General features: G+C 39.3%; 1 protein-coding gene and 1 pseudogene across 1 annotated transcript in view; both read right to left on the bottom strand.

The window, feature by feature from the left end:
• PKHD1 (PKHD1 ciliary IPT domain containing fibrocystin/polyductin) overlaps nucleotides 1-25,651 on the bottom strand; it is a 433,598-nt gene that overhangs the window by 131,112 nt on the left and 276,835 nt on the right. The window lies entirely within an intron of this gene.
• Nucleotides 18,516-20,328, bottom strand: LOC132527414 (ubiquitin carboxyl-terminal hydrolase 1-like; annotated as a pseudogene).

The following is a 25,651-nucleotide window of genomic DNA, read 5'->3' on the forward strand; positions in this document are numbered from 1 at the left end:
ACTAGACTCACAAAGAATACATATTCTTTTCAAGCTTGCATAAAACATTCACAAATATTGGTCATATGATGACCCTAAAGCAACTTCAAAGCTTTTGCACAGCAAAGAAAACGATAAACAAGACCAAAAGACAACCCTCAGAATGGGAGAAAATATTTGCAAATGAAGCAACTGACTAAGGATTAATCTTCAAAATTATAAGCAGCTCATGCAGCTTAATAACAAAGAAACAAACAACCCAATCCAAAAATGGGCAGAAGACCTAAATAGACATTTCTCCAAAGAAGATATACAGATTGCCAACAAACACATGAAAGAATGCTCAACATCATTAATCATTAGAGAAATGCAAATCAAAACTACAATGAGATATCATCTCACACCAGTCAGAATGGCCATCATCAAAAAATCTAGAAACAATAAATGCTGGAGAGGGTGTGGAGAAAAGGGAACACTCTTGCACTGCTGGTGGGAATGTAAATTGATATAGTCACTATGGAGAACAGTATGGAGGTTCCTTAAAAAACTACAAATAGAACTACCATATGACCCAGCAATCCCACTACTGGGTATATACCCTGAGAAAACCACAATTCAAAAAGAGTCATGTACCAAAATGTTCACTGCAGTTCTATTTACAATAGCCCGGAGATGGAAACAACCTAGGTGTCCATCATCGGATGAATGGATAAAGAAGATGTGGCACATATATACAGTGGAATATTACTCAGCCATAAAAAGAAACAAAATTGAGCTATTTGTAATGAGGTGGATAGACCTAGAGTCTGTCATACAGAGTGAAGTAAGTCAGAAAGAGAGAGGCAAATACCGTATGCTAACACATATATATGGAATTTAAGAAAAAAAAATGTCATGAAGAACCTAGGGGTAACACAGGAATAAAGACACAGACCTACTACAGAATGGACTTGAGGATATGGGGAGGGGGAAGGGTAAGCTGTGACAAAGCAAGGGAGAGGCATGGACATATATACACTACCAAACGTAGTGTAGATAGCTAGTGGGAAGCAGCCGCATAGCACAGGGAGATCAGCTCAGTGCTTTGTGATCACCTGGAGGGGTGGGATAGGGAGGGTGGGAGGGAGGGAGGGAGATGGAAGAGGGAAGAGATATGGGAACATATGTATATCTATAACTGATTCATTTTGTTGTAAAACAGAAACTAACACACCATTGTAAAGCAATTATACTCTAATAAAGATGTTAAAAAAAAACCATATTGCATATACTCGTCTACCATAGTTCAATCAAAATGTACAATCCATCTTGGGAAAGGTCTATAAACTGAATTGTATTAAATAAAGGTTTTCCAATTATCTAGAGATAACATTAAGAAAGTGAAAAAGGAAGCCACAGAGTGGGCAAAGGTATTTGTAACACATATAACCAACAAAAGGTACATTCCAACGTGACCCAGCAATTCCACTACTGGGCATATACTCTGAAAAATAACATAATTCAAAAAGAGTTACGGGGCTTCCCTGGTGGTGCAGTGGTTGAGAGTCCGGCTGCCGATGCAGGGGACATGGGTTCGTGCCCCAGTCCGGGAAGATCCCACATGCCGCGGAGCGGCTGGGCCCGTGAGCCATGGCTGCTGAGCCTGAGTGTCCGGAGCCTGTGCTCCGCAACGGGAGAGGCCACAACAGTGAGACGCCTGCTCAAAATGTTCATTGCAGTCTATAGATTCAATGCAATCCCTAACAAACTACCAATGGCATTTTTCACAGAACTAGAAAAAAAATTTCACAATTTGTATGGAAACACAAAAGACCCTGAAGAGCCAAAGCAATCTTGAAAACGAAAAACGGAGCTGGAGGAATCAGGCTCCCTGACTTCAGACTATACTACAAAGCTACAATAATCAAGACAGTATGGTACTGGCACAAAAACGGAAAAACAGATCAATGGAACAGGATAGAAAGCCCAGAGATAAACCCACGCACATATGGACAACTTATCTTTGATAAAGGTGGCAGAAATGTACACTGGAGAAAGGACAGTCTCTTCAATAAGTGGTGCTGGGAAAACTGGACAGCTACATGTAAAAGTATGAGATTAGATCACTCCCTAACACCATACACAAAAATAAGCTCAAAATGGATTAAAGACCTAAACGTAAGGCCAGAAACTATCAAACTCTTAGAGGAAAACATAGGCAGAACACTCTACAACATAAATCACAGCAAGATCCTTTTTGACCCACCTCCTAGAGAAATGGAAATAAAAACAAAAATAAACAAATGGGACCTAATGAAACTTCAAAGCTTTTGCACAGCAAAGGAAACCATAAACAAGACCAAAAGACAACCCTCAGAATGGGAGAAAATATTTGCAAATGAAGCAACTGACTAAGGATTAATCTCCAAAATTTATAAGCAGCTCATGCAGCTCAATAACAAAAAAACAAACAACCCAATCCAAAAATGGGCAGAAGACCTAAATAGACATTTCTCCAAAGAAGATATACAGACTGCCAACAAACACATGAAAGAATGCTCAACATCATTAATCATTAGAGAAATGCAAATCATAACTACAATGAGATATCATCTCACACCAGTCAGAATGGCCATCATCAAAAAATCTAGAAACAATAAATGCTGGAGAGGGTATGGAGAAAAGGGAACACTCTTGCACTGCTGGTGGGAATGTGAATTGGTTCAGCCACTATGGAGAACAGTATGGAGGTTCCTTAAAAAACTACAAATAGAACTACCATATGACCCAGCAATCCCACTACTGGGCATATACCCTGAGAAAACCACAATTCAAAAAGAGTCATGTACCAAAATGTTCATTGCAGTTCTATTTACAATAGCCCGGAGATGGAAACAACCTAGGTGCCCATCATCGGATGAATGGATAAAGAAGATTGGCACATATATACAATGGACTATTACTCAGCCATAAAAAGAAACGAAATTGAGCTATTTGTAATGAGGTGGATAGACCTAGAGTCTGTCATACAGAGTGAAGTAAGTCAGAAAGAGAGAGACAAATACCGTATGCTAACACATATATATGGAATTTAAGAAAAACGTCATGAAGAACCTAGGGGTAATACAGGAATAAAGACACAGACCTACTACAGAATGGACTTGAGGATATGGGGAGGGGGAAAGGGTGAGCTGTGACAGGGCGAGAGAGAGGCATGGACATATATATACTACCAAACATAAGGTAGATAGCTAGTGGGAAGCAGCCACATAGCACAGGGATTATTGACTCGGTGCTTTGTGACCGCCTGGAGGGGTGGGATAGGGAGGGTGAGAGGGAGGGAGACGCAAGAGGGAAGAGATATGGGAACATATGTATATATATAACTGATTCACTTTGATATAAAGCAGAAACTAACACACCATTGTAAAGCAATTATACCCCAATAAAGATGTTAAAAAAAAAATGTTCATTGCAGCTCTATTTACAATAGCCAGGACATGGAAGCAACCTAAGTGTCCATCATCGGCGAATGGATAAAGAAGTTGTGGCACATATATACAGTGGAATATTACTCAGCCATAAAAAGAAATGAGACTTCCGGGAGGATGGCGGAGGAGTGGGACGCGGAGATCACCTTCCTCTCCACAGATACACCGGAAGTACATCTGCGCGTGGAACAACTCCTACGGAGCACCTACTGAACGCTGGCAGAGGACCTCAGACCTCCCAGAAGGCAAGGAACCCCCCACGTACCTGGTTAGGGTAAGAGAAAAAGCTGAACAGAGACAGAAGGATAGGGACGGGTCCTGCGCCAGCGGGAGAGAGCTGTGAAGGAGGAAAAGTGTCCACGCACTGGGGGGCCCCTTCGCGGGTGGAGACTTCGGGAGGCGGAGTGGGGGAGCTTGGGAGTCGCGGAGGAGAGCACGGCGGCGGGGGTGCGGAGGGCAGGGCGGACAGATTCCAGCGCAGAGGATCGGGCCGACTGGCACTCACCAGCCGAGAGGCTTGTCTGCTCGCCCGCCGGGGCGGGCGGGACTGGGAGCTGGGGCTCCGGCTTTTGTCGGAGCGCCGGGAGAGGACTGAGGTTGGCGGCGTGAGCACAGCCTGCAGGGCGTTGGTGCGCCGCGGCTGGCCGGGAGAGAGTCCGGGGGAGGGGTCTGGACCTGCCGAAGAGGCAAGAGACTTTTACGTCCCTCTTTGTTTCCTGGTGCACGAGGGGAGGGGATTGGGAGCGCTGCTTGGGAGGGTTCCGGGGACGGGCACGAGCCGCGGCTGGGATTGCGGAGCCCAGGGACGGACATGGGACGCTGGGACCGCTGCTGCTGCCGCCGGGGGGCCTGTGTGCGAGCACAGGTCACTAGCCACACGCCCTTCCGGGGAGCCTGTGCAGCCCGCCACTGCCAGGGTCCCGGGATCCAAGGACGGCTCCCCCGGGAGAGCGCACGGCGCCCTCAGGCTGCAGCGTCGCGCCGGCCTCTGCCGCTGCAGGCCCGCCCCGCACTCCGTGACCCTCCCTGCCCCCCGGCCTGGGTGAGCCAGAGCCTCCGAATCAGCGGCTCCTTTAACCCCGTCCTGTCTGAGCAAAGAACAGACGCCCTCCGGCGACCTACACGCACAGGCGGGGCCAAATCCAAAGCTGAGCCCCTGGGAACTGTCAGAACAAAGAAGAGAAAGGGAAATCTCTCCCAGCAGCCTCAGAAGCAGCGGATTAAAGCTCCACAATCAACTTGATATACCCTGCATCTGTGGAATACCTGAATAGACAACGAATCATCCCAAATTAAGGAGCCCTGTGGATGAAAGGCTCTTGGTGCTGCAGCCAGGAGTCAGTGCTGTGCCTCTGAGGTGGGAGAGCCAACTTCAGGACACTGGTCCACAAGAGGCCTCCCAGCTGCACATAATATCAAACAGCAAAAATCTCCGAGAGATCTCCATCTCAACGCCAGCACCCAGCTTCACTCAACGACCAGCAAACTACAGTGCTGGACATCCTATGCCAAACAACTAGCAAGACAGGAACACAACCCCACCCATTAGCAGAGAGGCTGCCCAAAATCATAGTAAGTCTACAGACACCCCAAAACACACCACCAGACGTGGACCTGCCCACCAGAAAGACAAGATCCAGCCTCATACACCAGAACACAGGCACTAGTACCCTCCACCAGGAAGCCTACACAACCCACTGAACCAACCTTAGCCACTGGGGACAGACACAAAAAACAACAGGAACTACGAACCTTCAGCCTGCAAAAAAGGAGACCCCAAACACAGTAAGATAAGCAAAATGAAAAGACAGAAAAACACACAGCAGATGAAGGAGCAAGATAAAAACCCACCAGACCTAACAAATGAAGAGGAAATAGGCAGTCTACCTGAAAAAGAATTCAGAATAATGATAGTAAGGTTGATCCGAAATCTTGGAGATAGAATGGACAATAGAATGGACAAATTGCAAGAATCAGTTAACAAGGACCTAGAAGAACTAAAGATGAAACAAGCAACGATGAACAACACAATAAATGAAATTAAAAGTACTCTAGATGGGATCAATAGCAGAATAACTGAGGCAGAAGAACGGATAAGTGACCTGGAAGATAAAATAGTGGAAATAACTACTGCAGAGCAGAAAAAAGAAAAAAGAATGAAAAGAACTGAGGACAGTCTCAGAGACCTCTGGGACAACATTAAACGCACCAACATTCGAATTATAGGGGTTCCAGAAGAAGAAGAGAAAAAGAAAGGGACTGAGAAAATATTTGAAGACATTATAGTTGAAAACTTCCCTAATATGGGAAAGGAAATAGTTAATCAAGTCCAGGAAGCACAGAGAGTCCCATACAGGATAAATCCAAGGAGAAATACGCCAAGACACATATTAATCAAACTGTCAAAAATTAAATACAAAGAAAACATATTAAAAGCAGCAAGGGAAAAACAACAAATAACACACAAGGGAATCCCCATAAGGTTAACAGCTGATCTTTCAGCAGAAACTCTGCAAGCCAGAAGGGACTGGCAGGACATATTGAAAGTGTTGAAGGAGAAAAACCTGCAACCAAGAAAGATTACTTTACCCAGCAAGGATCTCATTCAGATTTGATGGAGAAATTAAAACCTTTACAGACAAGCAAAAGCTGAGAGAGTTCAGCACCACCAAACCAGCTCTACAACAACTGCTAAAGGAACTTCTCTAGGCAAGAAACACAAAAGAAGGAAAGGACCTACAATAATGAACCCAAAACAATTAAGAAAATGGGAATAGGAACACACATATCGATAATTACCTTAAATGTAAATGGACTAAATGCTCCCACCAAAAGACACAGATTGGCTGAATGGATACAAAAACAAGACCCATATATTTGCTGTCTACAAGAGACCCACTTCAGACCTAGAGACACATACAGACTGAAAGTAAGGGGATGGAAAAAGGTATTTCATGCAAATGGAAACCAAAAGAAAGCTGGAGTAGCAATTCTCATATCAGACAAAATAGACTTTAAAACAAAGACTATTAGAAGAGACAAAGAAGGACACTACATAATGATCAAGGGATCAATCCAAGAGGAAGATATAACAATTGTAAATATTTATGCACCCAACTTAGGTGCACCTCAATACATAAGGCAAATACTGACAACCATAAAAGGGGAAATCGACAGTAACACATTCATAGTAGGGGACTTTAACACCCCACTTTCACCAATGGACAGATCATCCAAAATGAAAATAAATAAGGAAACACAAGCTTTAAATGATACATTAAACGAGATGGAGTTAATTGATATTTATAGGACATTCCATCCAAAAACAACAGAATACACATTTTTCTCAAGTGCTCATGGAACATTCTCCAGGATAGATCATATCTTGGGTCACAAATCAAGCCTTGGTAAATTTAAGAAAATTGAAATTGTATCAAGTATCTTTTCTGACCACAACGCCATGAGACTAGATATCAATTACAGGAAAAGATCTGTAAAAAATACAAACACATGGAGGCTAAACAATACACTACTTAATAATGAAGTGACCACTGAAGAAATCAAAGAGGAAATCAAAAAATACCTAGAAACAAACGACAATGGAGACACAACGACCCAAAACCTGTGGGATGCAGCAAAAGCAGTTCTAAGGGGGAAGTTTATAGCAATACAAGCCCACCTTAAGAAGCAGGAAACATCTCGAATAAACAACCTAACCTTGCACCTCAAGCAATTAGAGAAAGAAGAACAAAAAAACCCCAAAGCTAGCAGAAGGAAAGAAATCATAAAAATCAGATCAGAAATAAATGAAAAAGAAATGAAGGAAACAATAGCAAAGATCAATAAAACTAAAAGCTGGTTCTTTGAGAAGATAAACAAAATAGATAAACCACTAGCCAGACTCATCAAGAAAAAAAGGGAGAAGACTCAAATCAATAGAATTAGAAATGAAAAAGGAGAGGTAACAACTGACACTGCAGAAATAAAAGAGATCATGAGAGATTACTACAAGCAACTCTATGCCAATAAAATGGACAATCTGGAAGAAATGGACAAATTCTTGGAAATGCACAACCTGCCAAGACTGAATCAGGAAGAAATAGAAAATATGAACAGACCAATCACAAGCACTGAAATTGAAACTGTGATTAAAAATCTTCCAACAAAGAAAAGCCCAGGACCAGATGGCTTCACAGGCGAATTCTATCAAACATTTAGAGAAGAGCTAACACCTATCCTTCTCAAACTCTTCCAAAATATAGCAGAGGGAGGAACACTCCCAAACTCCTTCTACGAGGCCACCATCACCTTGATACCAAAACCAGACAAGGATGTCACAAAGAAAGAAAACTACAGGCCAATATCACTGATGAACATAGATGCAAAAATCCTCAACAAAATACTAGCAAACAGAATCCAACAGCACATTAAAAGGATCATACACCATGATCAAGTGGGGTTTATTCCAGGAATGCAAGGATTCTTCAATATACGCAAATCTATCAATGTGATAAACCATATTAACAAACTGAAGGAGAAAAACCATATGATCATCTCAATAGATGCAGAGAAAGCTTTTGACAAAATTCAACACCCATTTATGATAAAAACCCTCCAGAAAGTAGGCATAGAGGGAACTTTCCTCAACATAATAAAGGCCATATATGACAAGCCCACAGCAAACATCATCCTCAATGGTGAAAAACTGAAAGCATTTCCACTAAGATCAGGAACAAGACAAGGTTGCCCACTCTCACCACTCTTATTCAACATAGTTTTGGAAGTTTTAGCCACAATTAGAGAAGAAAAGGAAATAAAAGGAATCCAAATCGGAAAAGAAGAATTAAAGCTGTCACTGTTTGCAGATGACATGATCCTATACATAGAGAACCCTAAAGATGCTACCAGAAAACTACTAGAGCTAATCAATGAATTTGGTAAAGTGGCAGGATACAAAATTAATGCACAGAAATCTCTGGCATTCCTACACACTAATGATGAAAAATCTGAAAGTGAAATCAAGAAAACACTCCCATTTACCATTGCAACAAAAAGAATAAAATATCTAGGAATAAACCTACCTAAGGAGACAAAAGACCTGTATGCAAAAAATTATAAGACACTGATGAGGGAAATTAAAGACGATACAAATAGATGGAGAGATATACCATGTTCTTGGATTGGAAGAATCAACATTGTGAAAATGACTCTACTACCGAAAGCAATCTATAGATTCAATGCAATCCCTATCAAACTACCACTGGCATTTTTTACAGAACTAGAACAAAAAATTTTGCAATTTGTATGGAAACACAAAAGACCCCGAATAGCCAAAGCAATTTTGAGAACGAAAGAAGGAACTGGAGGAATCAGGCTCCCAGACTTCAGACTATACTACAAAGCTACAATTATCAAGACGGTATGGTACTGGCACAAAAACAGAAAGATAGATCAATGGAACAGGATAGAAAGCCCAGAGATAAACCCACGCACATATGGTCACCTTATCTTTGACAAAGGAGGCAGAAATGTACAGTGGAGAAAGGACAGCCTATTCAATAAGTGGTGCTGGGAAAACTGGACAGCTACATGTAAAGGTATGAAATTAGATCACTCCCTAACACCATACACAAAAATAAGCTCAAAATGGATTAAAGACCTAAATGTAAGGCCAGAAACTATCAAACTCTTAGAGGAAAACATAGGCAGAACACTCTATGACATAAATCACAGCAAGGTCCTTTTTGACCCACCTCCTAGAGAAATGGAAATAAAAACAAGAGTAAACAAATGGGACCTAATGAAACTTAAAAGCTTTTGCGCAGCAAAGGAAACCATAAAGAAGACCAAAAGACAACCCTCAGAATGGGAGAAAATATTTGCAAATGAAGCAACTGACTAAGGATTGATCTCCAAAATTTATAAGCAGCTCATGCAGCTTAATAACAAAAAAACAAACAACCCAATCCAAAAATCGGCAGAAGACCTAAATAGACATTTCTCCAAAGAAGATATACAGAGTGCCAACAAACACATGAAAGAATGCTCAACATCACTAATCATGAGAGAAATGCAAATCATAACTACAATGAGATATCATCTCACACCAGTCAGAATGGCCATCATCAAAAAATCTAGAAACAATAAATGCTGGAGAGGGTGTGGAGAAAAGGGAACCCTCTTACACTGTTGGTGGGAATGTAAATTGATACAGCCACTGTGGAGAACAGTATGGAGGTTCCTTAAAAAGCTACAAATAGAACTACCATATGACCCAGCAATCCCACTACTGGGCATATACCCTGAGAAAACCATAATTCAAAAAGAGTCATGTACCAAAATGTTCATTGCAGCTCTATTTACAATAGCCCGGAGATGGAAACAACCTAAGTGTCCATCATCGGATGAATGGATAAAGAAGATGTGGCACATATATACAATGGAATATTACTCAGCCATAAAAAGAGACGAAATTGAGCTATTTGTAATGAGGTGGATAGACCTAGAGTCTGTCATACAGAGTGAAGTAAGTCAGAAAGAGAGAGACAAATACCGTATGCTAACACATATATATGGAATTTAAAAAAAAAAATGTCATGAAAAACCTAGGGGTGAAACAGGAATAAAGACACAGACTTACTAGAGAATGGACTTGAGGTTATGGGGAGGGGGAAGGGTAAACGGTGACAAAGCGATAAAGAGGCATGGACATATATACACTACCAAACGTAAGGTAAATAGCTAGTGGGAAGCAGCCGCATAGCACAGGGAGATCAGCTCGGTGCTTTGTGACCGCCTGGAGGGGTGGGATAGGGTGGGTGGGAGGGAGGGAGACGCAAGCGGGAAGAGATATGGGAATATATGTATGTATATAACTGATTCATTTTGTTGTGAAGCTGAAGCTAACATACCATTGTAAAGCAATTATACTCCAATAAAGACGTTAAAAAAAAAAAAAAAAGAAATGAAATTGAGTTATTTGTAGTGAGGTGGATCGACCTAGAGTCTGTCATACAGAGTGAAGTAAGTCAGAAAGAGAAAGACAAATACCGTATGCTAACACATATATATGGAATCTAAGAAAAAAAATGTCATGAAGAACCTAGTGGTAAGATGGGAATAAAGACACAGACCTAGTAGAGAATGGACTTGAGGATATGGGGAGGGGGAAGGGTAAGCTGTGACAAAGTGAGAGAGTGGCATGGACATATATACACTACCAAATGTAAAATAGATAGCTAGTAGGAAGCAGCCACATAGCACAGGGAGATCAGCTCCGTGCTTTGTGACCACCTAGAGGGGTGGGATAGGGAGGGTGGGAGGGAGGGAGGGAGATGGAAGAGGGAAGAGATATGGGAACATATGTATAACTGATTCACTTTGTATAATGCAGAAACTAACACACCATTGTAAAGCAATTATACTCCAATAAAGATGTTAAAAAGAAAACCAATATTTGCTTTTTGTAATAATAATAGTAATTATTAATAAATGTTGCTTGATTTGAAAAAAAAGACTTCAACAAATCAATATAAAAAAGATAATTCATCATTTTAAAAGGGCAGGGCAGGAATAAAGATGTAGACATAGAGAGTAGACTTGAGGACACAGGATGGGAGGGGGAAGCTGGGGTGAAGTCAGAGTAGCAAAGACTTATATACACTACCGAATGTAAAATAGTTAGCTAGTGGGAAGCAGCAGCGTAGCACAGGGAGATCAGCTCGGTGCTTTGAGATGACCTAGAGGGGTGGGATAGGGAGGATGGGAGGGAGGCTCAAGAGGGAGGGTATATGGGGACATATGTATACATATGGCTGATTCACTTTGGTGTACAACAGAAACTAACACAGTATTGTGAAGCAATTATGCTCCAATAAAGATCTATTTTTTTAAAAAAAAATGGCAAGAGAACAGCTACTTCACAAAACAAGATACCAAATAGAAAATAAAAATTTTAAAAGTGCTCAAATCACATTAAATATTAGAGATATGCAAATTAAAACAACCATGAGATCCCACTACATACCCACTAGAATGGATTCTTATTTAGTTGAACTTGTACTTTTTACTTTGCAAACTTTTCTGAACGTGTGTGTCATACTTCATAATTAACTATTATGTTTCAAGGACACTCATCAATACGTACTTGTTCATCAATAGAATGGGAACTCATCAAAATTATATTTGTTTTTCTGCTTCTCTAATGCATTAAATTCTTTTACAGCTTTAATGAAGTGTAACTGATGTATTAAAAAAACTGCATATATTTAATAAATATTGATCAAAATTTTAGACTCATCTCCCTAATAAACTTTTTGTCGGGTCTGTTCACTGAATCCAAAACAACAAATTGTGTTTCTAAATAATCTGTATTTCCCTCCAAGTTAACCTTGAAATTCCATAAATATCCTGATTGCCCATAAAAGATAGGTTAAGAAATTACCCCCCAGTATCAATTTTACACATTTTCTCCTGCCCTCAGAACTAAGTTATACATTGATGACTTTGGAAGCTGAGCTTCCAACTGAAGCATGACTATTTTTCTCATGTCTTGCTGTAGCTATTTTCTTCAGAGTAGAGCCTCCAGAACATTCTGGACAAATAGTGATAAATCAATTAAATTGTGAAGCCTGTTTTATTCTGAATTAGCCTTTAATTCCCAGTGTATACTTGACCCACTTAGCCCTAAAACACCCCTCCTCAACAAAATCAATCCCATGTGAAAAAAAAAAAAAAGGAGGGTGGAAGGGCTTTCAGCCCAATGAAATAAGACATGGTTCTAAGAATAACCAGTAGACATTATCAAATGATAATCTCCAGCCCCTCAGAGAGTGATTTTATTCAAGCTGACAAATTTCCATCACTGATGAGGAGGGCTCTCAATTTGTTAACAGTTGATAGAAATTAAAATAAAAGTTAATATATAACATATTCATTCACATATTTGCAACATGTATAAAAACCCTTATAATTTCATAAATAAGACTGAGCTAATTTACTTCTGTAAGTCTCAGTTTCTGCAACTTCATATAAAATAGGCACAGTAAAAGCATCCATTTTTAATTAGGCTTAAATAATTTAGTACATGTTAAAGATACATGGCAGGGTCTGCATATAATACATGCTCTTAAAAATGTTGGCTCTTAGTAGTAATAGTGTAGACAGTAGTGGTAGTAACAATAGAGAAGTGAAACATTTTAAAATCAATGTTTAAATCTGGAAATTAAGAGAAAGAAGGCAAGCTCTTCTTAGCAAGTAATGTCCTATCCCTAAGGTACTAGAAACTAGACATTTCAAAGGTAAACATATTAGGTGATCACTTACTTGAATGTCCAGACCAAGGAACTGCAGAAAACACAATTAAATTCCTCTTAAACTCAAATACTGTCATAAGAGTTTTCTAACCAAGAAAATAAAGTATTCATTCATTCATTCACTTGTTTGCTTAAAATTATCTAGCTTTTCCATGAAAAAATAATTAATTAATATTTAACAATTTTTTTATTTATCATATAATTAACTATTTAAACATTTTAAAATAATTAATAAATTTCTAAGGAATTTTATGTTATTGTGATAGAAGTTCAAGTGTCCAAAATATATTTGGGGAAATGCTAATTTAGAAAGTATTAAAATATTAAAGTAAAATGATTACTACAATTGTGTTTAGTAGAGACAAACCCAGCAAGATAGAAGGATTATTTCTTGTACCCGTGTTTTGCTTAAAAATACATATACATTTAAGAATAATGTGATACATGGGCCAGCTTCCAATCTTTCTTAACCAAACTTTTACAACATTTACTTCACTTGCCTTCCCTCTGGTTTCCCCCAAACCATCCACCCTTTCTTTACTTAGGATAAAGGTCAAGCTCCTTAATGCGACCCACGATGCTCTGCTTTCTCTGATTCGCAGCTCTATCTCACAAACCATTCTCTCTCTTGCTAACAAAGCTTCAGTTACACTGGCCTTATTTTAGTTCCACAAATGTTCCAGCTTCCCAGTTTTGGGGACTTCAACATGCTATTTCCATTGCCTGAAATGCTCTCTGGACATGACTTGCATCTCCATCTACCACTCCATTCTTTCTTCATCTTCCCTGCCCTCTCCCCCGAATCTTTCGCTTTCTCACACAGGGTGAGCAGAAGGTCTTTAGTAAAATAATATACCCACGTTGTACTATAAGAGGAGAGCAATATTTGCAGGAAAAAACTCTTGTTTTCAAAATGTGTCTGTGTGTTTATTTTGTGGGTGCTACACTCTAAAGATCCTAAAAGGCCTTCGTCAATTAACACGAAGGCTTGAGAGATCTCACAACTGCCCTCCTAGAACTGTACTAGAGCCAGGAATTTCCATGCACTTGACCACAGAGAGCACTGACTGGATGGAGAGGATCCTGGGGATAGGGCAGAGGGAAAAAAAGGGAAGACAAGATGAGATGAGAGCAAAAAGGGACCCTGGCACCCATCTGATGCTGTCTCTGTACGGAGTTAATTTAATGGAAAAAATTTAAAAATGTTTCACACCAAAAAAAAGAAGAAGAATGTGGTATTTGTCAGAGAACTAATATCCATCTGAAAACAAACAGATATTTCTATGCCTGATCTAACTTTGAAATATGTGTTATTTAACTGTTGGCTACCAATCTTCTGAGGAACTCACAGAAGTGGAGTTTAGCGCTTCCTGAACCTGTAAAGAACAAAGGTTTTATGCTTTTGCCCTTACAGTTAAGTAAGTATGATATTTAAAAATCACATCCCTTTGATTTCACCTTTTTATTAACTAGTAGTTTGATTAGAGAACGGTCAGTATAAACAGAAACTGATTTGTTGACTGATGATCTATATTAGCTAACTTATAAACCATCTACTTTACAGATATCTATGTACACTTATATTTACACATTAAATTTGTGGTTAATTTGTATTATTTTTTAATCATAAACTTGAAAGAATATATTTTTGTTTGGTTTGTTTTTTTCTCTTAATATATTATTTTTAAACAAACATCACCACAAGATTCTCTCTGGCTACTCAATGAGTCTGACTACTGGGTATTGTGTCTTTAAGCTGGAGGATATGTTTTAATCTACACTTTTCTCTGGTTTGTCTCCTTCTTATTACTTAATCATCCAATGAGCCTTACAGAACTGTCAGTTTGGAAGGCAATAAACTGTGTATGGATTTTTCTTCTTCTTTAGGATTGAGAAAGTCCCAATCATGCAAGCAGTGAAAGAAACTTCCATACACCTAGTACTTCATTTCCTGACAATCAAAGTCATGGGCTAATGATGACCTTAGGCTCCTGGCTACAAATGTGAGACAGGGCTGACAAATACACATCACTGGCTCTGCAAAACAATATGTGACAAGTTTTAGGATAAAAACCCAGTTCCTAGCATAATTACTGAGTGACCAGGCAGCGCATCACGTGACTTGGCTCTGACAGGCTGAAGGAAAAATGCACTGCTGAGTCCGAAGGGACTCTGAAATGTGGGGCATGTGTTGTTTACTTAGGGATCAAGGAGACTTCTGTTAAGTTTTAAAGACACATATATTATTACTGATTATCCCTCTCTGAAATCCTCCTACAAACTATCACAAGAGAATTTTCCATTTGCAATTTTAAAAGTATGCATAATACTAAAACACTTTCATTGAGTTGCACATTTGGATCAATAACATGTTAATATCACTGATATCTAACATAACAAAGGATGCATATTAAAGCATCGAAATGATGTCTCAACTAAAAAAGGACACTGGTGAAAAGGATGAGTTCAGACAGCTATTCCTGTACAAAGAAATACAAACATTTAAAACACTCAACAAACCAATGCTTATTGAACAGGCTTTGAGTCAGGCATTTTTATTAGCTTTCCTCTCCTAGACAGAATAAAATTTAGATTTGTACAAGATCATCAATTTTTTCAATGTGTTTTTAGCCCCTGTTTATTGCTTTCATATAGGGAGGGGGGGAAACATTGTGGTCATTTATACATTAACACTGTAAGCCCTTCCTCACAGATGTTGACATTTAGGTGTCAGTAGACTGGATGTATTACAAGAAAAAGGCATTGAGCTGAAAGACACACTTAGATGTGTCCATTCATTTATCAATAAACTAATCAGTCACACAGCACATTATCAGAAGCCTACTATGCACAAGGTACTAGGGTTACAAAATTCTGTAAAGAAGCCTATCATCTAATACAGAGAAGACATTCATGAAAACATACCATTTCATAATAGTAAAATGAATGCAGTAATGACAATACGAATGAAAGAATGGACCAGGAGAAAAGATACACTGAAACCTATTGAATGGAAAATGCCCATAGTAAAGGTAGTCCTTGGGCAAAGGCTTGAAGGACAAATATTTGAAGTGACTAAAATAACCTCTAATCCTGGTCCTGCTCTTTACGAGCTATGAGACCTTGGAACCAATCAATAATCTCTTTGGATCTCAGTTCCATTATCCATACAATGATACAGATGATTCACATAATCTCTGAGGTCTGAGATATCACAGTTATAAATCCACTCTTGAGGAATTTTCCAGAAGTTGTATAATGAGTCGCTAAACTAGATTTATAATCCAGATTTCTAGAGTTCCCATATTCATGAAGGTCCTAAACTAATTTCTGTCTTCTTAAAGTCATATGCATGAGATTATCAAAAAGTAGCAATTTTCAGCACAATTTGGACTCACTCGCGTTCTTCATCGCTTTAGAAAACAACCCTGCATAGCTTAAAATCCATCCTACACTGTGAAACTCATGCCTACTTGTCACTAGTCTCCAGCTACCAAGGCAGCCTTTCTGCCTCACAATTATGTAAAGCACATGCCTGGCTCTGCCTCAGGACTTCTGCACCAGCTCTTCCTTCTGTCTGAAACCCTCTTGTTCAAATCTTTGTGAGTCTACCTCTTTCTTGGCTCTATGGTCTGTAGTCACACTGATTCTTCAGAAAGGTGTTTACTGACTACCTAATCTATGGTGCCAACACCTCTCTTCAGCTCACTCCTCCATTTAGTTTTCTTCAGAGCATGTACTGCCATCTAAAATTATCTTCCCCATTTACTTTACTATTTCATTGTCTATTTCCCCAACAAAAGAGTGCATGCAGGAATCTTACCTGTCTTGCTCACTGCTGAATACTCAAGTCCCAGGAAGAATGCTTGGCACTGAGTTGGCATTCAATGAAAGAGAAAGTGAGAGAAGTGGGGAGGAAGGGGATGGAGACAGGGGCAAATCTATTTTCTCCTTAATATCTACTATTTTGCTCCATTTTATCATCGAAAAGAAAGTATGTTACTCATGAAAGCATAGAAAGGTTTGATGACATCACTCTTAATATAGACAACGGTTTATTTTCAAACATGAGATTGAATCTGTTCAATTGTACTTAAGGCTATATTTTAAGCCAAAAAATGAAGTTGTTAAAGTATAGGTAAATGGCATTAAGCTTATTAGAAGTTACTGTCTTTCATGTATTGTGTCGAATTTTTTTCTTTGTTCAAGAACCTACTGTGTAGCACAGGGAACTCTACTCGATGATCGGTGGTGACCTAAATGGGAAGGAAATCTAAAAAAGAGTGGATATATTTATACGTATGACTGATTTACTTTGCTGTGCAGCAGAAACTAACACAACATTGTAAGGCAACTATACTCCGATAAGAATTAATTTTATGTAAAATAGATAGCTAGTGGGAAGCAGCCACATAGCACAGGGAGATCAGCTCGTGCTTTGTGACCACCTAGAGGGGTGGGATAGGGAGGGTGGGAGGGAGATGCAAGAGGGTGGGGATATGGGGATATATGTATATGTATAGCTGATTCACTTTGTTATACAGCAGCAACTAACACAACAATGTAAAGCAATTATACTCCAATAAAGATGTTTAAAAAAAATTAATTTTAAAAAAACATGCAAAGTAACATTTTCTATCAAAACTATATTTGACAGCCATTATATTAAAAAAAAAAAGAATAAGATGGACAATTTACTTTCCTGCTTTCTTTATTCTCTCCGCTGTATCTCATACTACTAACCATTCCCTCTTTCTTGCAAATTTCTTCCTTTGTTTCAAGACATTATCTTCCTTTCCTTTTTTTTTTTTTTTTTTTTTTTTTGCGGTACACAGGCCTCTCACCATTGTGGCCTCTCCCGTTGCAGAGCACAGGCTCCGGATGTGCAGGCTCAGCGGCCATGGCTCACGGGCCTAAACGCTCCGCAGCATGCGGGATCTTCCCGGACCGGGGCACGAACCCGTGTCCCCTGCATCGGCAGGCGGACTCTCAACCACTGTGCCACCAGGGAAGCCCGACCTCTTGGTTTTTTTAAAAAAAGTTAAATTTAAGGTCACACCTCTAAGTTCAATGCACTATATACAGATCGTGCAGAGTATGACTATGAAGAGATACAAATTAGTCCATGCTGAAAAAGACTTACCAGGGTACAGAATCATTTTCATAAATACATATAAAAGTCTTGTGAAGATAGAAGAGGACTGACTCTTCAGGTTTTCTGAGACACTTTTCAAAGTGATTCAAGGCACAAAATGTGCACTACTGTGAATACATACATGTGCCTCTAATACAGCCCATCAAATATTTGGCTTCATGACTTACAAAACTAAATGTACTGAAATGAGATTCTGCTTCTTAGCTGAAAAACCACAGAAGCTATAAACATCATGTAGATAATTACTCCAAAATATGGAGATACAAATACAAGCACTTTATTTGAAAAAGCAAACACAAAAGATAGGTGTAAATTCAAAGTATTTAAATGCTTCCATTTTGAATAATTCAGTTAAGAACCTATACAGGTTTGTTCCCAGAAGCTAATGCATCAATCACTAGTCTCCACTAAGGAAAATGAATTCTAAAAATTAACATGGTTTTCAATAATTCAAATTTCACTATTTATATAAAAACCTAGAGAGACCAATAATACCCAATAGCTTCAAAAGATAAGCTAAAGACTTTTTTGATGTAATCAATTTACCGATGTTTGTCCAGGTCTGTTTAATATATACGCAAGGAAAATACACTCACTCTATAATTTCTTATAAAATAGCAAGTAAGGCGTAGATGTAGGAGATGTAGGAGGGGAAAGAGAATTCAAAATGTCCTTCTCCTCAGTAACTTCCACTTCAGAATCATCAAAAAGCAACCACTTCCCCTCATACTCCTTTAAGCTTTGCACGACATATGAAATTTTGTTTTCAAAACCACTCATGTTAATGCCTGTTTGGTCACTGGATTCCTTGTTTCTATCAGATTCATGGGTCTCATTAGTACTGTTAGTCTCAGAATTTCTATTTTCAGCAAATGCTGTACTGGCAACTTTATCAGGATTAGATGCTTTGTTGTATAACTCATAATCTGCTTTATTTTTTTTGTCCTCCAAGAACTCCGATAGCGTCTATTGCTTGGCTGGGTATTTCCACTGACTCTAATCAACACTTCTTCATTGTCATAATTTCCAGCCACACCCCTGGCTTCCTCCTCATTCAATGGTTCTGGCTTACCTATTTCACACATTGGTCGTTCACAAAATTTTCCTTATCTAGTTCTAAACTGTTAAGGTCAGTGACTTTAACAGAAGCAGTATAATGCCCACTACTAATTGTAATGCCACTATGCATCACAACTGCAAATAATTCATAGCTGTCATTGGTTGGTTTTGTGCTCCGTTCTTCTAGTGACAGTTTAAGAGGTGTCAGTAAAGGAGTGTTGATCTTGGAAAGTCCACCACCATAACAATCAAACACAAAGAATACTGAAATAAGTACTAATATTCAGGTGCTTCTGTGAAGGATATATGGCACCTCCCCCCTTAATTTTCTTTATTTTCTCCAAGCCACTAGCAGCAAAGTACTTCAAATGAATAGTTATAACTTCAGGCATTTTGTCAAACAAAAGACTTCGTTCAGCTTCAGTACAATGATGGCAATTTTCACAGAAATATTTATCTTCTCCTACAATCCTCTCCACTGAGGCAAACTCTGAAATTGCCCATCTCAGGGTCTTCATTTCTGTTTTTGGCTCTGGAGAAATTTCAGAACTCTCCTCTACTTTGGAAAGCTCATCTTCTTGCACTGGTACACTGATGTCTTGAAAATCTTCTCTTCTTTCTGTTAAACTTTCACATTCTAAGCAATGAGTCCTTAATACCAGCTGACCTTGAAATAATTTCTCCACTAGCTCAAAACCAATTTGCTCTGCACCTTTGTTTATGGGCTTAACTTCATTAACAGGCATAACATTATTCCCTGGAGATTCAAGTCCACAACCATTAGCTGTATTATCATTCTCATACTTCCCCAAGTCCTCTTCAAGATCATATTCATTTTCTTTAGATTGTCCTTTGGATTCTTGGTTTGTTGTTATTTTACCCAGACTACAGAATTTAGAAATAATGCTGGGCTGCTTAGCTGCAGACTTTAACCAGTTTATTTTAACTCTTGATTACTTTTGTGAGGGTCTTGCACTCTCATTTTCAGAAATGCACTTGGGGATTATTTTAGCAGGAATATCTAATGAATCAACTGTAGCTTTTCTTTTTGATCTGGTTTGTCTCCGGTTTTCTTCCAAAGACTGGTGTTCCTTAGAGACTTTAACTTTTTCCTTCATGTTACCAAATTCAGTGTCACTTTTTTCTTTTCCCATTTACTTTTGGCAATTTTTCTTTATAGTCTTCTGAATGCCTCATACTGTCCATCTCCATGCTGTTATTACCACTCATTTCCTCTTTCTGATGTGTTTCTTCTACCTTAGTAGATAACTCTGCCACATTTTTTACTTCTTTCTTTAGGAGTTGGCATGATTCTTGAATGTTTCCCCAAATCCACTGTAATACTTCCTGTGCATCATGCTGTAGATATCCTTCATACACAGGGCTGAGTTTCCTGAGTGTGTTAAGTAGTCGCCTTGGCTGAGTAGCCAGTTCACCAGTACATTTCTCTGGATTTAAGAGAAAACTAGCCTGAAGCTGTTCGACTGAAATGATCAAGGACTGTAAGCTGCATATTAGTTCATAACTTGCTGAAGAATCATCTTTGCAACTTCCCTTATCTTTTTGACTGGCTTCATCTTTTAGGGCTTCTTTCTTCCTTGAAATAATATTAAATAAGTGCTTCACTCCAGATCTAAAACCAGGACAAAAATATAATACCTGAAGTACACTATTAAGATAATAAGTATTGCCGAGATTATTCAGTCCCACAAACGGTAACAAGTTTTCTCTCTTCTCACAGTTGATAGGTGAGGACTGTGCTGCAGTCAGTTTCAGACCCTCTATATTCAGAAGTTTTTTCTTCATTTTCTTGAGAATCTGTGAAATCCAAGGCTCTCTTGGTTTCCTTTTTCTGAAAAAACTTCAAGGAAAGTCTGTTTTTTTTTTTGATGGACCACCTCTTGAAAGCCCATTACTTTCACTAGGTACGACACCGGGCGTTTTCTCTTCAAATCCCAAGGAGTTGAGAAGAATTAATTTATACAGGGACCTTGTAATCACCAATCATACCTAGAATATAACATTTTACCAGGTGCCGTATCTTCTGCTATACCATTTCTTGCAGCTGGCTGTCCTTATCACTGGGGGTTGTTACATCAAAAATGTTTCTCCCATAACACCGGTCATGGCCCAGAGCGAGGTCCGCGTTGGTGACGCCGAGGAGTCTAAGCGGGCTGAGGGCGGGTGCGACAGGTGAGCCCCGAGCCCGTGGGGGCCCGCGACCCACGGAAAAGCTGGCCGGATTGCCCTCCCCGCAGGGGAGTGACCATTCGCTCTCAAGAGCGGGAACCCGGGCTGCCGCTCGGTCCTGCCAGGCGGAGGCACCGACTACATCCCCGAAGCAGCGACCGACCGCGTCCGCCCCCGTCCCTGCCCCGGGACGGCAAGGAGTGCCAGAAACGGCTCTACTCGCCCGGCGCCGGAACCGCTGGGGTCTCAAGACATTATTTTCTTCTCATTTTCCATCTACCTTCATAGCTGTTTCTTTTCCGTTCTCCTTCCTGAACTCAGCTTCCTCCATTACCTTAAAAGGTTGGTTTTTGCCAAAATTTCAGCACTGGTCATTTTTTCTTCTCTATCTCACAGCTTTGATGGCACATTTTGGCTGATGACCCATACATAGTTAGCACAGTCCTCTCTCCTGTGCTTTCTCATAAATCTATTTGCCCTCTACATGTTACCACTTACACATCCCACTGAAACCTCAACTTGACAAATGTGAATCTATGGAATCAACAAACCACTGTACAGGCTTACTAAGTGGCTGATACTATTCAAGCACTTTAATAAATATTAATTCACTTAATTTTTATAAAACTCTATAAAATAAGCATGATTATTATTGCTCCCATTTTAGAAAGAGAAAGCTCATTAATTTACCAGAGTCACTCAACTAAAATGTGGTGGGCAGGAGGTTCTGTCCTGGCACCGCCGTGGACCCAGATCTCCCAACCTGAACCCTAAGATGTATCCTAACCAACTCCCCTCCTCACATCAAAATTGCCACGCAGTTCTAGTGATTTTTTACCTCCTCAGTACTTCCCTAATTCATTCTTCCCCTTTAACTCCAGTGCCTTAGTTCAATCTTTTACAATTTCTTTTCTGAAACACCTCGTAGCCTTCTCGCTTTTCACTGTGCCCCTTCCAACACATGCCCCACACTGCCAAGAGTGATCACTCTAAGACCAGATCTAATCATGTCACGTCCCTGCTTAAAACCACCCAGTGACTGTGCACTGCCTTCATGATAAAACCCAGACTCCGTAACATAATGCATAAGGCCAAGAAGCTTCATCAGCTACCACCATTCTATAAATCCTACAGTCCAGGCCTACCCATTCCCTACAGTTTCCTGAAGGTATAATGCTCATCCACAAATATGTGCCTTTCCGATCTCTTCTTTTATCTTTAATCCCCCTCCGCATTGGAGAAGGTGACACTTCCAATTACGTTTTCATTTGTTTGTCTCCACGGCTTTATTGAGACATCTCTTGAAAGCTAGGTTCATGACTTCTATTTCTGTACATCAACCTCTCCTGTGGTACTTGGCACGTGGTAGGCAATGAGCAAAAAACATGATGAATGAAAGTATGGACAAACAAGTGAAATACCTTAAGCTTATCTTAAGTGTTTTATCAGACTAATGAAACAACCACTGAACAAAGAATGAAACTGAATTTGGCATTTGTGATGCAGCTGCAGCCCTCTAAGCAAAGCTTTGATCTTAAACTTCCTTTCTAACGCTAGCATTATGATTCCACTCTACTAAAAGTCAATTGATACCTTTTGCCAGCACCAGTTGCCTTAAAAGCAAGACCACCAAGAAATATAATTCCACAATGTTGGGACTTGGATCAAATGGCATCAGATAGCAGACAGACTCTGGCAGTGCTCTGTGCCAATGTCCACATCTATTAGATTTATTTGCTAACTAGTCTTATTATCTATTTCATGTTGGGATTTCTTTAGGGTGTGGTAGAATGGGACAGATGGGTTGAAAGTCTTCCTTCAGGCATCATACAGATAGGATTGGGCAGATGGGTTCCTTTCAGATAATCAGCCTTAAAGCCTGGAACACATGGACAAGCAGAGAGAAAAAGAACATACCATGTCTAGTAATAGATAAAAATATAGTTGGTAATGGACACAATTAAAAATAAGATTTGAAGTGTATAAATCAAAACTGGAAAGTGGCATTGTGTCACTTCCCTTCAAAGGTACAGATTTTCACAAGCAACAAGTTTGAATTATAGTAATAAGTGACCTCAGAAACCTAAAAAACTTACAAAAAAAGACCACTCTTAGCAATAGAAGATGCCAACCTGAAATAAGTTTTGTAGTAACAAGAACAAGGCTCAATTTTATTGAATATTTCTATCAGTTAACTGGATGAGAATTTTATAGAATATTAAACAAATGAGCAAGTGATATTAATCTGGGAGGAAAAAAGCAGAAGCCAAAAGGATTTCCTCACTGTGGAAAGATGGATTGAAATAATTAAAAAAAGACATAAGTAAAGAATATTGCACTTAGGTCTCCCTAAAACCCAAGTGAAAACAAAATAATTCTTATACAAGTGTACAATGTAGAGATATGTATTTGAGGCAGCATATGCAAAAAGAGAAGGAATTAGAGTTGATGAAGTAGTTGGCATAATCAGCTGGATGAAGTTGAATCTTTGGCTGTTTTAAAAGAAAAACCGTATCTGTGGTGGAGAGCGCCCACTGACACTTCATTTCCAAACTCTGCCCTCCTTTGCTCACTGCCCCGGGACACAGCTGTCCTGGACACAGGACATCAGTGAATCTTCCTTTACTCAGAGTTCTGGTTGGGTTTGGCTAAATGGTAGCATGAGCAGGAGATGAGGGAGGACAGAGAGTAAGATGTGGGTATTGACTCCCAGAGGTCCTTCTGGGTACTGAGTGTGTCCCAGTCACACAAAAGTTCATGGTGCTGTCTGACAACCATCTTCAGGCATTCACCTCCATCTCTGATTCCAGTTAACAATCTCCTTCTCTTACTCCTTTAGGGAAAGGGATGATAAGGATACTCTCCTGTTTCTAGCCCTGGGGTTTGCCCCAGGCCTTTTGGATTTTTGTAAATGGTTCCTTCATTAAAATCTCCTCCAACTGCCCAAGTTAGTATGACATGTACTTCCCGCAGGCACCCGTACAGATAAACTAGCATTTATTAAACACCTATTATATGCCAAGCATTTAGTAGGAGCTGTTATACTTATGGTTTCAGCATCCCTCTGAGGTAGGTTCTATCATATGTTACAGATGAAGTGATGGAGGCATCCAGAGGCTGATTTATTTAAGGCCAAACATCAAGTAGGTAACCAGGTTGGATGTGACCCCAGGCTGTCTGACTTAGAGCCCATGAACATAGCCCAATTCTGCTATATTCATTTCACTCTGTTCAGAATAAGTCATGACTTATGCTTATACTCTTAATCTGGAGAATAGTTCTTTCCCCTTGGCTTCATACTTTCAGAGGAATTATACAAAACAAGTGTGTTTAGTGACAATTTCAGGAAGCATGAGGGGATCTCATAACTCAGAAATGTGGAGGCAGTGCAAATTTGTAAAATCTTTCCGAAAAGCAATTTGACAATATGCATCCAGGACCTTAAAGCATGCACTTACCCTTAGGCCCATTAATTCCACTTATAAAAGTCTATCCTAAGAAAATAATCAGAGATGTAAATAACGACTTAAGTACTAAGATTGCAGAGTAAGTTACAAGGACAAAGAAAACAAAAAAAGTCAAAACCTGAAATAATCTTGAAGTTCAACAATAGAAAAACAGTTAACTAAATTATTATGCAGGTATGTATATGTATAGACTCACATGGATGTGGAATATTAAAGCTATCAAAATTGTGTCTTGGAAATAGAATGAATTAAGGAAATTCTCATATTGTTAGTCTAGGATTCAGAAGATTATGAGACTGTATACTCTATGTTTTAGAGCACGTGTGTGCATGTACACATGCACGTGTAAGGAAAAAAATGATTTTAGGGCTACAAAACATTAACTGCATCTATCTTTACATTTGGGAGTATAAGTGATTACTTTATTTCTTCGGTATAACTTTCTACTTGCTTTTCTGTATTTTCCAGGTGGCACAATAGAAGCAAATATAAAAATTATTTTAAAACATCAATAACTGTGATTAAAATGATATAACTATAATTATATAATCATAATAATAACTGTGATTAAAATAACTGCGATTTATATATGGCTAAAATAATAGGAACTGCATAACCTGAAAAAGAGAAGATCCAATAAAATGTAGATGAAGGGCTATCAAAAGAAAGAGTTTGACACTCGTCCTAAATAGATCAAACAGAAGAACCTGAACCAACAGAAATTAGAGGAAGATAGATAGACTTTGTCTATAAGAAGGGAAAGAATTCTAACAGACTTTTTAAAAGTGGGAACACGTTGTCTCAAAAGGTTTTGATTTTTCTGTCAGTGGAAGCATTCAAGAAGAGGTTTGACCAAAATTTTTCAGGAAGCTTCTTGCAGTGATTTAAACTTTGGACAGGTAGTTAGGCCTAGAAGTCTCTCCTTCCAGAGAGTCTAAAATTTGCATGCTACTGAACAACAATACCTAAACATTTCCTCACCATCAGAGATTGTTTCTTTGGGATAAGGTATTTTTG

The sequence above is a fragment of the Lagenorhynchus albirostris genome, chromosome 10, assembly GCF_949774975.1.
Source record: "Lagenorhynchus albirostris chromosome 10, mLagAlb1.1, whole genome shotgun sequence".
Taxonomy (NCBI): domain Eukaryota; kingdom Metazoa; phylum Chordata; class Mammalia; order Artiodactyla; family Delphinidae; genus Lagenorhynchus; species Lagenorhynchus albirostris.